General features: G+C 25.4%; 1 pseudogene; it reads left to right on the plus strand.

The window, feature by feature from the left end:
• Positions 1–5,408: 5,408 nt before the first annotated feature.
• LOC114171429 lies at positions 5,409–6,553 on the plus strand (annotated as a pseudogene).
• Positions 6,554–13,603: the final 7,050 nt, after the last annotated feature.

A 13,603-nucleotide genomic window follows, 5' to 3' on the forward strand; every position in this document is an offset into this window, starting at 1 on the left:
AAAAATTCAATCTCTAGGTAGCATTTTTCAATTGCTTTTTTACTACTTTTACTATTTTACATTTAAATAAATCATGTTTTTTTCATAAAAATTGCTCAAAATTAAGAAAACTTGTTGCAAATTGTCAAAGGGATTATTGGTGTTATGAAATTTGAAAATTTTCTTCTTTTTGTGACACTTTTTTTAATTTTTTACTAATTTTAACTCTTTACAATTTAAATAATTGATATTTTTATATAAAATTGCTAAAAATTTCGCAAGTAACGAGTTGGCCAATACTAGGATAGGATTTGTGTTTTAAATTTGACAAATTCCATCTCTGGTAACCCTTTTTTAATTCTTTTTACTATTTTTAACTATTTACAATTCAAATAATTGATCTTTATGTACAAAAAGTTCTCAAAATTTCACAACAAACAGTTCGTGGATACTCAAATTCAATTTGTTCTCACTTTAAGAATTCAATCTCTAGGAACAATTTTCAATTATTTTTTACTACTTTCTACTATTTACAATTTAATAAATCATGTTTTTTTCATAAAAATTGCTCAAAATTTCAGAAGAAACTTGTTGCAAATTGTCAAAGGGATTATTGGTGTTATGAAATTTGAAAATTTTCTTCTTTTTGTGACACTTTTTGTAATTTTTTACTAATTTTTTACTCTTTACAATTTAAATAATTGATATTTTATATATTAAAATTGCAAAAATTTCACAAGTAACGAGTTGGCCAATACAAGAATAAATTTTGTTCTTAAATTTGACAAATCCCATCTCCTAGTAACAATTTTTTAATTACTTTTACTATTTTTAACTATTTACATTCAAATATTGAACTTTTATGTACAAAAGATCTCAAAATTCCATACAAACAGGTTGGCAGATACTCAAATGGGATTAGTTTCTGAAATTTATAAAATTCAATCTCTAGGTAACAAATTTTCAATTATTTTTTAATACTTTCTAGTATTGACAATTTAAATATTCATGTTTTTACATAAAATTCCTCAAAATTTCATGAGAAACTTGTTGCAAATAGTCAAAGAGGATTGTTGGTGTTATGAAATTTGAAATTTTCTTCTTTTTGTCACAGTTCTTTAAGAGTTTTTACTAATTTTTACTATATACAAATTAAATAATTGATATTTTATATAAAAAAAATTGCAAAAAGTTTAATAAGAACAAGTTAACCAATACTAGGATAGGATTTGTGTTTTTAAAATTTGACAAATTCTATCTCTTGGTAACCCGTTTTTAATCTTTTTACTATTTTTTAACTATTTACAATTCAAATAATTGATCTTTTATGTACAAAAAGTTCTCAAAATTTCATAAAAACAGGTTCGTGGATACTGAAATGCAATTTGTTTCTAAATTTAAAAATTCAATCTCTGGGGTAAAATTTTTTCAATTGTTTTTTACTACTTTCTACTATTTACAATTTAAATAAGTCATGTTTTTTTTCATAAAAATTGCTCAAAATTTTAGAAGAAAGTTGTTGCAAATTGTCAAAGGGATTATTGATGTTATGAAATTTGAAAATTTCTTCTTTTCGTGACACTTTTTTAATTTTTTACTAATTTTAATTCTTTACAATTTAAATAATTGATATTTTATATATAAAAATTGCTAAAGATTTCGCAAGTAACGAGTTGGCAATACTAGGATCGGATTTGTGTTCTTAATTTGACAAATTCCATCTCCAGGTAACCTTTTTTTAATTCTTTTTACTATTTTTAACTATTTACGATTCAATAATTGATCTTTTATGTACAAAAAGTTCTCAAAATTTCATAACAACAGGTTCGTGGATACTCAAATGCAATTTGTTTCTAAATTTAAAAATTCAATCTCTAGGTAACAATTTTTCAATTGTTTTTTACTACTTTCTACTATTTACAATTTAAATAAATCATGTTTTTTTCAAAAAATTGCTCAAATTTCAGAAGAAACTTGTTGCAAATTGTCAAAGGGATTATCGACTATATATCTAAGAAATTCTTAGTGTAGGTAATTACTGAAATAGACATTTTAATTTATTGACACATGGTTAAAATGAGGGTATTTTTGTCTTTTTGATGTTGTTGTGTTTTCGCGGTTCGAACGTCTTTTTTAAATATTGATTGACGTTGTCAGACAGCAGCATCATTCTTCTCCAAAGCAATCAGTTTACTCGAGGTTAGCTTTTTTTCTTCTTCTTCAATCCTTCTTCTTTCTTCTTCTTCATATCAAGTTAGGTTTTCGTTTTGTTTTTAATTTCCAGTTTGTTGTTGTGGAATGTTGACGGTAGGGTTTTCTTCTCCCAAGCAATCAACTTCGTTGAGGTAATTTTTTTTTCTTCTTTCATTTTCCTTCTTCTTCTTCTTCTGTTTTTCTTCTTCTTCTTCTTCAATCCTTCTTCTTCCTTCTTCCTCATACCAACTTAAGTTTTTTTTTCTATTTATTTTTGTTGAAGGTTGACAGAAGTTTTGATTGGTGTAGGTAATTTTTTTTTCTATTTCTTAATTTATTCTTTTTTCTTCAAGGATCTTTTTTCTTTCTTCTTCTTACTCTGTTATTTTTTTTTACTTTGTGAAAGATTTAATTTTTGCAAGGCAATCGGTAGGATCTTCTTCTCCAAGGCAATCAACTTCGTCGAGGTAATTTCTTTTTTTCTTCTTCCGTATTCCTTCTTCTTCAATCCTTCTTCTTTCTTTTTCCTCATATCAACTTAAGTTTTTTTTGTTCTGTTTGTTGTTGTTGTGTTTGTTGTTGTTGTTCTGTTTTTTTTTACTTCGTGAAAGATTTAATTTTTGCAATGTGTTTCGTTTTGAAGAAAACACTGATGTTTTTATTTTTAGAAGGTATTTTTAACAAAATCTTGAACATGTTTTGTTGTTGTTGATGGTGTTGTTGTATTTATTTTTTTTATACTTGATACATCTATTATTGTGGGTTGAAGAAAAGGTTCAAGTTTTTGTTTTTAGAAAGTATTTTTGAACAAATAGAATGACTGAGGATGATGATGTTATTGTTGGTGGTCTTCTTTTCTTTTCTTTTTTTCGTCTATTTGTGGTTTGTTGTTGAGATTTGTTTGTTGTTCTTCATTGTGTTATTTTTTTTACTTCTTTTGTGGTCCTTCTTCTTTATAAAAGGTTATGTTTCTGTAGTTTTTTTTCTGTTAAATATGTTGTAGCAGTGGGTTAGTATTTATTGAAAGCTATGTTCAGATTTCTCTGTTATTTTTTATGGTGTTATTTATTTTTCTTTTAATTCTTATGTGTTCCTTCTTCTTTTTTTCATGAAAGGTTTATTTTTTTTTTTAGGTTTTTGTGATGAAGATGGTGTCCTCTGGATTAGTACGTTTTAATAGTTGGTTAAAGTCAGTAGCTTGAGTTTTCTTTCTCCTCCTTCATGGTCTTCTTCTACTTTTGTTTCCTACTTCTTCTTTTTTCATTGTTTTGAAGAAAAGCCTAAACCTTTTGTTTTTTCATTGTTTTGAAGAAAAACCTAAACCTTTTGTTTTCATGAAGTATATTTACTATTTTTTGTTTTTAATATCATTATTGTGTGTTTAGTTGCTTTTTCGATGTCTATGGTTGTAGATTGAATAAAGGGTAAGATTTTTTGTAATGTGTATGGTTGTGGATTGAAGAAAAAGTATGACTGAAATGAAGATGTCTATGTTTCTGTCTTGATTTTTGTACATGTTTTTCTTGATGGTGTTGTTCTCTATGCTTCATGTCTCCCAATTCTGTCTTTACCATTTTACAATTTTACAACTATATCATATCTTGGTTTGGGTTTTATGTATTTTGCTTTCAAATGTTTGATCTTTGCAGAAAACCTTTTTTTTATGTCTCTTCAAGAAAAGGCGTTTCATTTATCTGTGTGCTTATTTTTTTCTTTTTCTGTAGTCGTTTGAAATGCTGGGGAGATGGTGTTTGTTGTTAAAATAGCACATAGAAGGTACATGTTACGATTTATTGTTTCATTTGATGAATGTACTTTTCTTTCTATTTATTTAATTTATTAACTTTTTAGTTGCTTCTTGGTTGTTCTTCTTTTCTTCTTTCTGTTTGATGGATCTGATATTTCAAGTACTCATTATAGGACGGGGTCATCTAATGCAACAAATGGGGTAGCTATACCATCTGAGAAAAAGGTATTGTATTGTATTCGGTGAAGAGTGAAATAGTCATTATATTTGCACAAACATTTTTCAGGAAGATGAAGGATATTGCATATGATTTATATTATCAATTATGTCTTCGTAATGTATGACTTAAAATATCCATTATGTATCTTTATAATGTACTGCTTATTTTATTATCATTAGTACGGTGAGGGATATTGCAAATGAGTTTGAGCCCTGCTCAAAGCTCGAGGACCTAAATTTGGATGTTAGAAAGAAGTTCAAGGAGACATAGGAAATAATTCTCGCTGACAATTTTTTTCAGAGGTACAACACTGGTCCTTACTTTTTTAGTTTTTGAAATGTAGTATGGAAACTTTTTGTAAAATTGGTAGACAAGGCTTCAATTTTTTTTTCATGCTTGGAGAGAGTAGGAAAACTTTCTTCTACTTGCTGCCAAATTTGTGCTAAACATTTATTTTTATTAATATTTACTTCAATAAAATATATTGGAATCAAAAAATACCACTTGAAGTAGAAAGGCCTCTTGGATATTGTTGTCTGCATTTGTGGCAAAAAGCTTACTTTTTAGATTACGTGGCTAGAACATTTCCTCATTTCAATGCATGTGTAACTCTTAAGGAAGGATTTGTTTGGGTTTGGGGTTTGGGAAGGAGATCAAATAAGAGAAGAGAGGTATAAATAAAGATCAATGGGCAATTATGCAGTATACTTGAAACTAAAAGTGTTGTGTTTTAAATGAGAATATTTCAAAACTGTGAATATTTACTATTTAATGAATATCCTACACCAATAATAAGAAATAAATAAAATGTGAAGCAGGTTAACGATGTCTATTTAAATCTTAGATAATTGCTATAGGGAGAGAGAATTTAGCATGGTAAACCATAGTGGATTTCATCCAGAAATGGGATTAAAATAAAAGGGTTGGCCATAAAATGCAACTAACTATTTTCTTTGAATAAATAAGCTGGAAATATGTGGTAGTTGAATGTGAGGCTTTTCAATTGATTTGGTCATATTTTCTCATGTTTTATGTGTATTGGATTAAAATAGTTTGAAACCACATGGTTTAATGAAACTTATAAACTAAGCTCTTATTCAGTATCTAGATTTATGCTGCTTCATATATGCAATTATACACGGTCAGAGTTTTATTTGTACTTTCTCAATTAATTATATTAAACAATTATATTTCTAGAGATATATTGAAATCTAATACACTTTTTAAATTTGTGAGGTTATAAGCATGTTGTGGTTAAACCAACTGTAGGTAGTGTTGATGATGTATTGGAAGATAATCCCATGGTGAGATTGAAGGTTTTTGTATATGAACTTCCAAGTAAGTATAATAAGAAAATTCTGCAAAAAGATCCAAGATGCCTCAACCATATGTTTGCAACTAAAATCTTTAATCACCGGTTTCTCTTATCTGGCCCTGTTGAAACTTTAATCTAGAAGAGGTTTTATACCCCTGTATACAATGACCACAAATGATAAGAAGTGCCATAAAGCTTATTTCTTCCAACTGACCTTATTGAAGGCTCACATAGGGGGCACATCACTTCTTTGTGGTTCCTCAAAATTTTGGGGCATGTTTTCATTACGAGGTACAAATTTTGTGCATTATTTTCAACATTCATTATTTATACCACTTTTATTATATATTTATATTAATTTGTATATGGAAGAGAAGGCAATTGAAAGAGGGGATTCTTTAACTGCTAAAGCGTGCTACATTGGTTCAAACCTTTGGACAGAGGAATCACATATGCCTGAAAGAGGGCTCAAATACCATTTCTCCATACTTTTCACCAAGAAAATCCACACCCACCTAATTCCTAATAAGACTCCTAGGTCATTTTTGTGTATTTTCGATGACTTTTATGATGTTGGCAATGACTCTGAAGGTGGTTATTATGCAAGGTAGGCCTTATTACAAGTTTAAACAAGAATGTCCGAGTGTGTAGCCTTTTATTTCTTCTATATCATAGCTGCATAAGAAATCTGATTTACATTTTCTTATAAAAGATGCAATGACTAGGGACTTTGATTCATATAACTATTGTAATTTGGACTAACTATAAACGGGCCATGTTGTGTAATCTTGCAGAGGTGCAAGAGTAGCAGTGTAGGAGAACTTTTAAGGACAGTCCTCTATTTGATGTCTCCACTAAGCATCCAACCACGTACTTTAAGGACATGCAGTAGCTGTGTTTTGCGTATACCCACTTGGATGGACCCGTTGGAGCCTAAGATTGGTAGAGGCTATGATATTTAGTTGCATACCTGTTATTATTGTAGATGACATTTGCTGATGCAATCCCATGAGAAAAGATAGAAGTATTTGTTGCTGAGGAGGAGGTTCCAAAGTTGAATACCATACTCACATCTATCTTACTAGAAGCCATATTTTAGATAGGAGTATTTGTTGCTGTTACCGTTTTCTTTTTTATTTTAGATAATAGTTTATTTTTATTTCAATATTAATAATATATATATATATATATATATATATATAATAATTTATTATTTCATATTTATTTTGATGTCACTATTTAATATTTAAATGACCACAATTAAAATTAGTTATTGAGATTTTATCCGCATAAGAATATTTAATTCAACTGCATGTTATCCTTATTATGTGAAGTTGAATTTTCCATTAAGTGTTAGGAAAAGTCTTCTACAGTTACAGATAAACATTGGTAGAAAAACTTATTTTGAAGATAGAGATGTCCATAGATAAAGACGTGGTGCAACTTATTGCATTATCAAGTATTTGATGGAGTGTAAGAATCTTCAACAAAGTCTTTTTTTTCAAATATTTCGTATTAAAGTTTAGTAAAACAGTTTTATGATTTAAATGTACTACGTTTTATATTTATATTTTTATTGTCCAACTTTGAGATATTTTAAATTTTATAAATTAATTATTAAAATATGTACTTTTGGCTTCTAATAAATGGAATCATACAACAGAATCTGGTACTGGATATATACTATGTAAGATATTATAAATTATGCATTTAATAGATAAAGCGTGATAATATAATATTTTGTTAAATTTTATTATAATATTTTATTAACTATACAGATTAGTGTTTTTCATAAAAATAAAACAGCCATAAATATATTACTTATTAAAATAACATAACGTAATTCTCTTTTAACCAGCGTAAACACAACGTTACTGTGTTTGTGTAAATAAATATGAAATTATATTAGTAGGTGATAATATTATAATATTATTAAGTTAATAAATAACCTAAAATTATATTTATTAAAAATAAAATGAAATATATCAAAACAGATGAAAGAATAACCATTAATAAATAAAGAAGTGGAGAAGAAGCAGAAATAGCTGATTTTATAAAATATTTGTAAAAATAACAGTCAATTTTTAAAAATTTAATAAATTATTATATTTAAAGGGTAAAATTAGTATTTTTAAAGGTGGACACAAAAAGGAGAATCCCCTTTATATATTGTTATAGATTATTAGTCTTAGCACTATTTGTATTAGAATATTATTTCAATTAATCATAGTAATAGTATTATTATTAATATTTGTAGTTTTAGTAAAGTTAATATTATTAATATTTTTATTATTATTGTTATTGATATTATTATTATTATTATTATAATTATTATTATTATTATTACTATTATTATTATTATTATTAAACAAATGCTTCTTCAATGTTTTAAATTGTTTATAGGTTTATATCTATAAATATGCTTCTTTTGAAAAATTTAAACATCAATTTTATGTTATATTGTATAATATGCCTACATTTTAATTTAACAACAATCCATATAATACCTTTCATTTTAATATAATTTATAATTTAGAAATTTAATTATAAATTTTAATTTTATTTAATATATTATATAAAAAGTAATCATAATTAATTACTTATCTTTTTCTCATATCATTAAAATTTATATATAAAAATTACTCATAATTATTTATTTGAATATAAGAATATTACATTAATTTTAATATAAATTAAGATAAAAAATAAAAAATTCAAATACAATAAAAGTGTTCCAACTATGTCAGTTCAAGAGGTGTGGATTGAAATAAAGTATCTATATCTGAAAAATTTTGTCAGGATTATCCCACTATGTGTTCTTTTATTTCCAAAATTTATAGTTGGGTGAATAATTAATCATTAAATAAGAATAATATTTAAATAATTAAACCAATAACAATAATAATTATTCAAATCACTAATTTATATATATTAACAATAAAATCTGTTTTAAATATTAAAAATATAAAAAAAAACATGATTAAGTTATTTCAAATATATTTTAAATAACTTTGAAATCTAACAAGAAAATCCAAAACAAAAAAATTAACACCTATTTTTTACTCTTTAATCTTGACTAAAACTCTAAACTTATTATTACAAACAATGTTTTGTAATTAAACTTCTAAAAAACATCATACTGACATTTCTTAATCTAAACAAAATAACAATCTATGTCATCACAAATTGATTATTCCAAATTACTCAAAAACACATAACATATAACACATAATACATAACAATAATTAATTATACATAAATATATAATTATATCATTGTTAGATGAATTTATCGTTTGAATATATCTAAATTGACAATTATAACATCTATAACTTTTAAATTAAATTATTGATTTATTGATAATAATATTAAAATCTGTTTTCTAAACAAAAATTTTAAAAACCAAAAACACGACCCGTGCGTACGCTCGGGTCTCATGCTTGTTGGTATTATGAAATTTGAAAATTTTCTTCTTTTTGTGAAACTTTTTTAATTTTTACTAATTTTAACTCTTTACAATTTAAATAATTGATATTTTATATATAAAAATTGCTAAAAATTTCGCAAGTAACGAGTTGGCCAATACTAGGATAGGATTTGTGTTCTTAAATTTGACAAATTCCATCTCCGGGTAACAATTTTTTAATTCTTTTTACTATTTTTAACTATTTACAATTCAAATAGTTGAACTTATATGTAAAAAAGATCTCAAAATTTCATAACAAACAGGTTGGCAGATACTCAAATGGGATTAGTTTCTGAAATTTATAAAATTCAATCTCTAGGTAACAAATTTTCAATGGTTTTTTACTACTTTCTACTATTTACAATTTAAATAATTCATGTTTTGTACATAAAAATTGCTCAAAATTTCATGAGAAACTTGTTGCAAATAGTCAAAGAGGATTCTTGGTGTTATGATATTTGAAAATTTTCTTCTTTTTATCACACTTCTTTAATTTTTTACTAATTTTTACTATATACAAATTAAATAATTGATATTTTATATATAAAAATTGCAAAAAATTTCACAAGTAACGAGTTGGCCAATACTATGATAGGATTTGTGTTCTTAAATTTGAAAAATTCCATCTCCTGGTAACCCTTTATTAATTCTTTTCACTATTTTTAACTATTTACAATTCAATTAATTGATGTTTTATGTACAAAAAGTCTCAAAATTTCATAACAAACAGGTTCGTGGATACTCAAATGCAATTTGTTTCTAAATTTAAAAAATTCAATCTCTAGGTAAAGATTTTTCAATTGTTTTTTACTACTTTCTACTATTTAAAATTTAAATAAATCATGTTTTTTTCATAAAAATTGCTCAAAATTTCAGAAGAAACTTGTTGCAAATTGTCAAAGGGATTATTGGTGTTATGAAATTTGAAAATTTTCTTCTTTTTGTGACACTTTTGTAATTTTTTACTAATTTTTACTCTTTACAATTTAAATAATTGATATTTTATATAAAAAAATTGCTAACAATTTCACAAGTAACGAGTTGGCCAATACTAGGATAGGATTTGTGTTCTTAAATTTGACAAATTCCATCTCTTGGTAACCCTTTTTTAATTCTTTTTACTATTTTTAAGTATTTACAATTCAAGTAATTAAAATTTTATGTACAAAAATATCTCAAAATTTCATAACAAACAGGTCCGCTGATACTCAAATTCAATTTGATTCTCACTTTAAGAAATTCAATCTCTAGGTAACAATTTTTCAATTATTTTTTACTACTTTCTACTATTTACAATTTAAATAAATCATGTTTTTTTCATAAAAATTGGTCAAAATTTCAGAAGAAACTTGTTGCAAATTGTCAAAGGGATTGTTGGTGTTATAGAATTTGAAAATTTTCTTCTTTTTGTGACACTTTTTTTAATTTGTTACTAATTTTTACTCTTTACAATTTAAATAATTGATATTTTATATGTAAAAATTGCAAAAAATTTCACAAGTAACGAGTTGGCCAATACTAGGATAGGATTTGTGTTCTTAAATTTGACAAATTCCATCTCCTGGTAACAATTTTTTAATTCTTTTTACTATTTTTAACTATTTACAATTCAAATAATTGAACTTATATGTACAAAAAGATCTCAAAATTTCATCACAAACAGGTTGGCAGATACTCAAATGGGATTAGTTTCTAAAATTTATAAAATTCAATCTCTAGGTAACAAATTCTCAATTGTTTTTTACTACTTTCTACTATCTACAATTTAAATAATTCATGTTTTCTACATAAAAAATGCTCAAAATTTCATGAGAAACTTGTTGCAAATAGTCAAAGAGGATTATTGGTGTTATGAAATTTGAAAATTTTCTTCTTTTTGTCACACATCTTTAATTTTTTACTAATTTCCACTATATACAAATTAAATAATTGATATTTTATATAAAAAAATTGCAAAAAGTTTAAGAAGAAACAAGTTAACCAATACTAGGATAGGATTTGTGTTCTTGAGTTCGCAAATTCCTTCTCCTGGTAACCCTTCTTTAATTCTTTTTACTATTTTTAACTATTTACAATTCAAGTAATTAAAATTTTATGTACAAAAATATCTCAAAATTTCATAACAAATAGGTCCGCTGATACTCAAATTCAATTTGATTCTCACTTTAAGAAATTCAATCTCTAGGTAACAATTTGTCAATTATTTTTTACTACTCTCTACTATTTACAATTTAAATAAATCATGTTTTTTTCATAAAAATTGGTCAAAATTTCAGAAGAAACTTGTTGCAAATTGTCAAAGGGATTGTTGGTGTTATAGAATTTGAAAATTTTCTTCTTTTTGTGACACTTTTTTTAATTTGTTACTAATTTTTACTCTTTACAATTTAAATAATTGATATTTTATATGTAAAAATTGCAAAAAATTTCACAAGTAACGAGTTGGCCAATACTAGGATAGGATTTGTGTTCTTAAATTTGACAAATTCCATCTCCTGGTAACAATTTTTTAATTCTTTTTACTATTTTTAACTATTTACAATTCAAATAATTGAACTTATATGTACAAAAAGATCTCAAAATTTCATCACAAACAGGTTGGCAGATACTCAAATGGGACTAGTTTCTAAAATTTATAAAATTCAATCTCTAGGTAACAAATTCTCAATTGTTTTTTACTACTTTCTACTATTTACAATTTAAATAATTCATGTTTTCTACATAAAAAATGCTCAAAATTTCATGAGAAACTTGTTGCAAATACTCAAAGAGGATTATTGGTGTTATGAAATTTGAAAATTTTCTTCTTTTTGTCACACATCTTTAATTTTTTACTAATTTCCACTATATACAAATTAAATAATTGATATGTTATATAAAAAAATTGCAAAAAGTTTAAGAAGAAACAAGTTAACCAATACTAGGATAGGATTTGTGTTCTTGAGTTTCGCAAATTCCTTCTCCTGGTAACCCTTCTTTAATTCTTTTTACTATTTTTAACTATTTACAATTCAAGTAATTAAAATTTTGTATAAAAATATCTCAAAATTTCATAACAAACAGGTTTGCGGATACTCAAATGCAATTTGTTTCTAAATTTAAAAAATTCAATCTCTAGGTAACAATTTTTCAATTGTTTTTTACTACTTTCTACTATTTACAATTTAAATAAATCATGTTTTTTTCATAAAGATTGATCAAAATTTCAGAAGAAACTTGTTGCAAATTGTCAAAGGGATTGTTGGTGTTATAGAATTTGAAAATTTTCTTCTTTTTGTGACACTTTTTTTAATTTTTTACTAATTTTTACTCTTTACAATTTAAATAATTGATATTTTATATGTAAAAATTGCAAAAAATTTCACAAGTAACGAGTTGGCCAATACTAGGATAGGATTTGTGTTCTTAAATTTGACAAATTCCATCTCCTGGTAAATATTTTTTAATTCCTTTTACTATTTTTAACAATTTACAATTCAAATAATTGAACTTTTATGTACAAAAAGATCTCAAAATTTCATAACAAACAGGTTGGCAGATACTCAAATCGGATTAGTTTCTGAAATTTATAAAATTCAATCTCTAGGTAACAAATTTTCAATGGTTTGTTACTACTTTCTACTATTTACAATTTAAATAATTCATGTTTTCCACATAAAAATTGCTCAAATAGTCAAAGAGGATTATTGGTGTTATGAAATTTGAAAATTTTCTTCTTTTTGTCACACTTCTTTCATTTTCGACTAATTTTTACTATATACAAATTAAATAATTGATATTTTATATAAAAAAATTGCAAAAAGTTTAACAAGAAACAAGTTAACCAATACTAGGATAGGATTTGTGTTCTTTAATTTGACAAATTCCATCTCCTGGTAACCCTTTTTTAATTCTTTTTACTATTTTTAACTATTTACAATTCAAGTAATTAAAATTTTATGTACAAAAATATCTCAAAATTTCATAACAAACAAGTTCGCGGATACTCAAATGCAATTTATTTCTACATTTAAAAAATTCAATATCTAGGTAACAATTTTTCAATTGTTTTTTACTACTTTCTACTATTTACAATTTAAATAAGTACTGTTTTTTTTCCATAAAATTGCTCAAAATTTCAGAAGAAACTTGTTGCAAATTGTCAAAGGGATTATTGGTGTTATGAAATTTGAAAATTTTCTTCTTTTTGTGACACTTCTTTACTCTTTTACAAATTTTTGTCAAAGTGATCACATTCACCATTCCACTTCTCAAAGATCAAGTTCCATTAAATGTTTGGGTTATAATCACATTGCTTTAAATTATTCAACTAAAAGGACCATGATCTTAAAGAAGAGTAATGATGTTGAAAGTGAACACTCATCTCCCCATTCTCTTTCAAAAGAATCTTCTTCCTCTAGTAAAACTAAAATTTTTGAGAAAGACCCTATGTTATTAAGGCGCATGATAGGTCAAGATCAAAGTGAGCTTGAGCCAACTCAAAGAGAAAAAAATTTTCAATCTAGATGCAAATTTAACAAATGGGTTTGCTCTCTAATTATTGATGGAGGAAGTAGTACCAATGTAGCTAGCACAAGGTTGGTGGAAAAGCTTTGCTTAGAGACCATTCCCCATGCTAAGTCCTACAAGCTTGCTTGGATAAGTAAAGAGGGAGAAATAGATGTCAATAAACAAGTCCTAATT

This window comes from Vigna unguiculata, unplaced genomic scaffold (genome assembly GCF_004118075.2).
Source record: "Vigna unguiculata cultivar IT97K-499-35 unplaced genomic scaffold, ASM411807v1 contig_260, whole genome shotgun sequence".
In the NCBI taxonomy this organism is placed as follows: domain Eukaryota; kingdom Viridiplantae; phylum Streptophyta; class Magnoliopsida; order Fabales; family Fabaceae; genus Vigna; species Vigna unguiculata.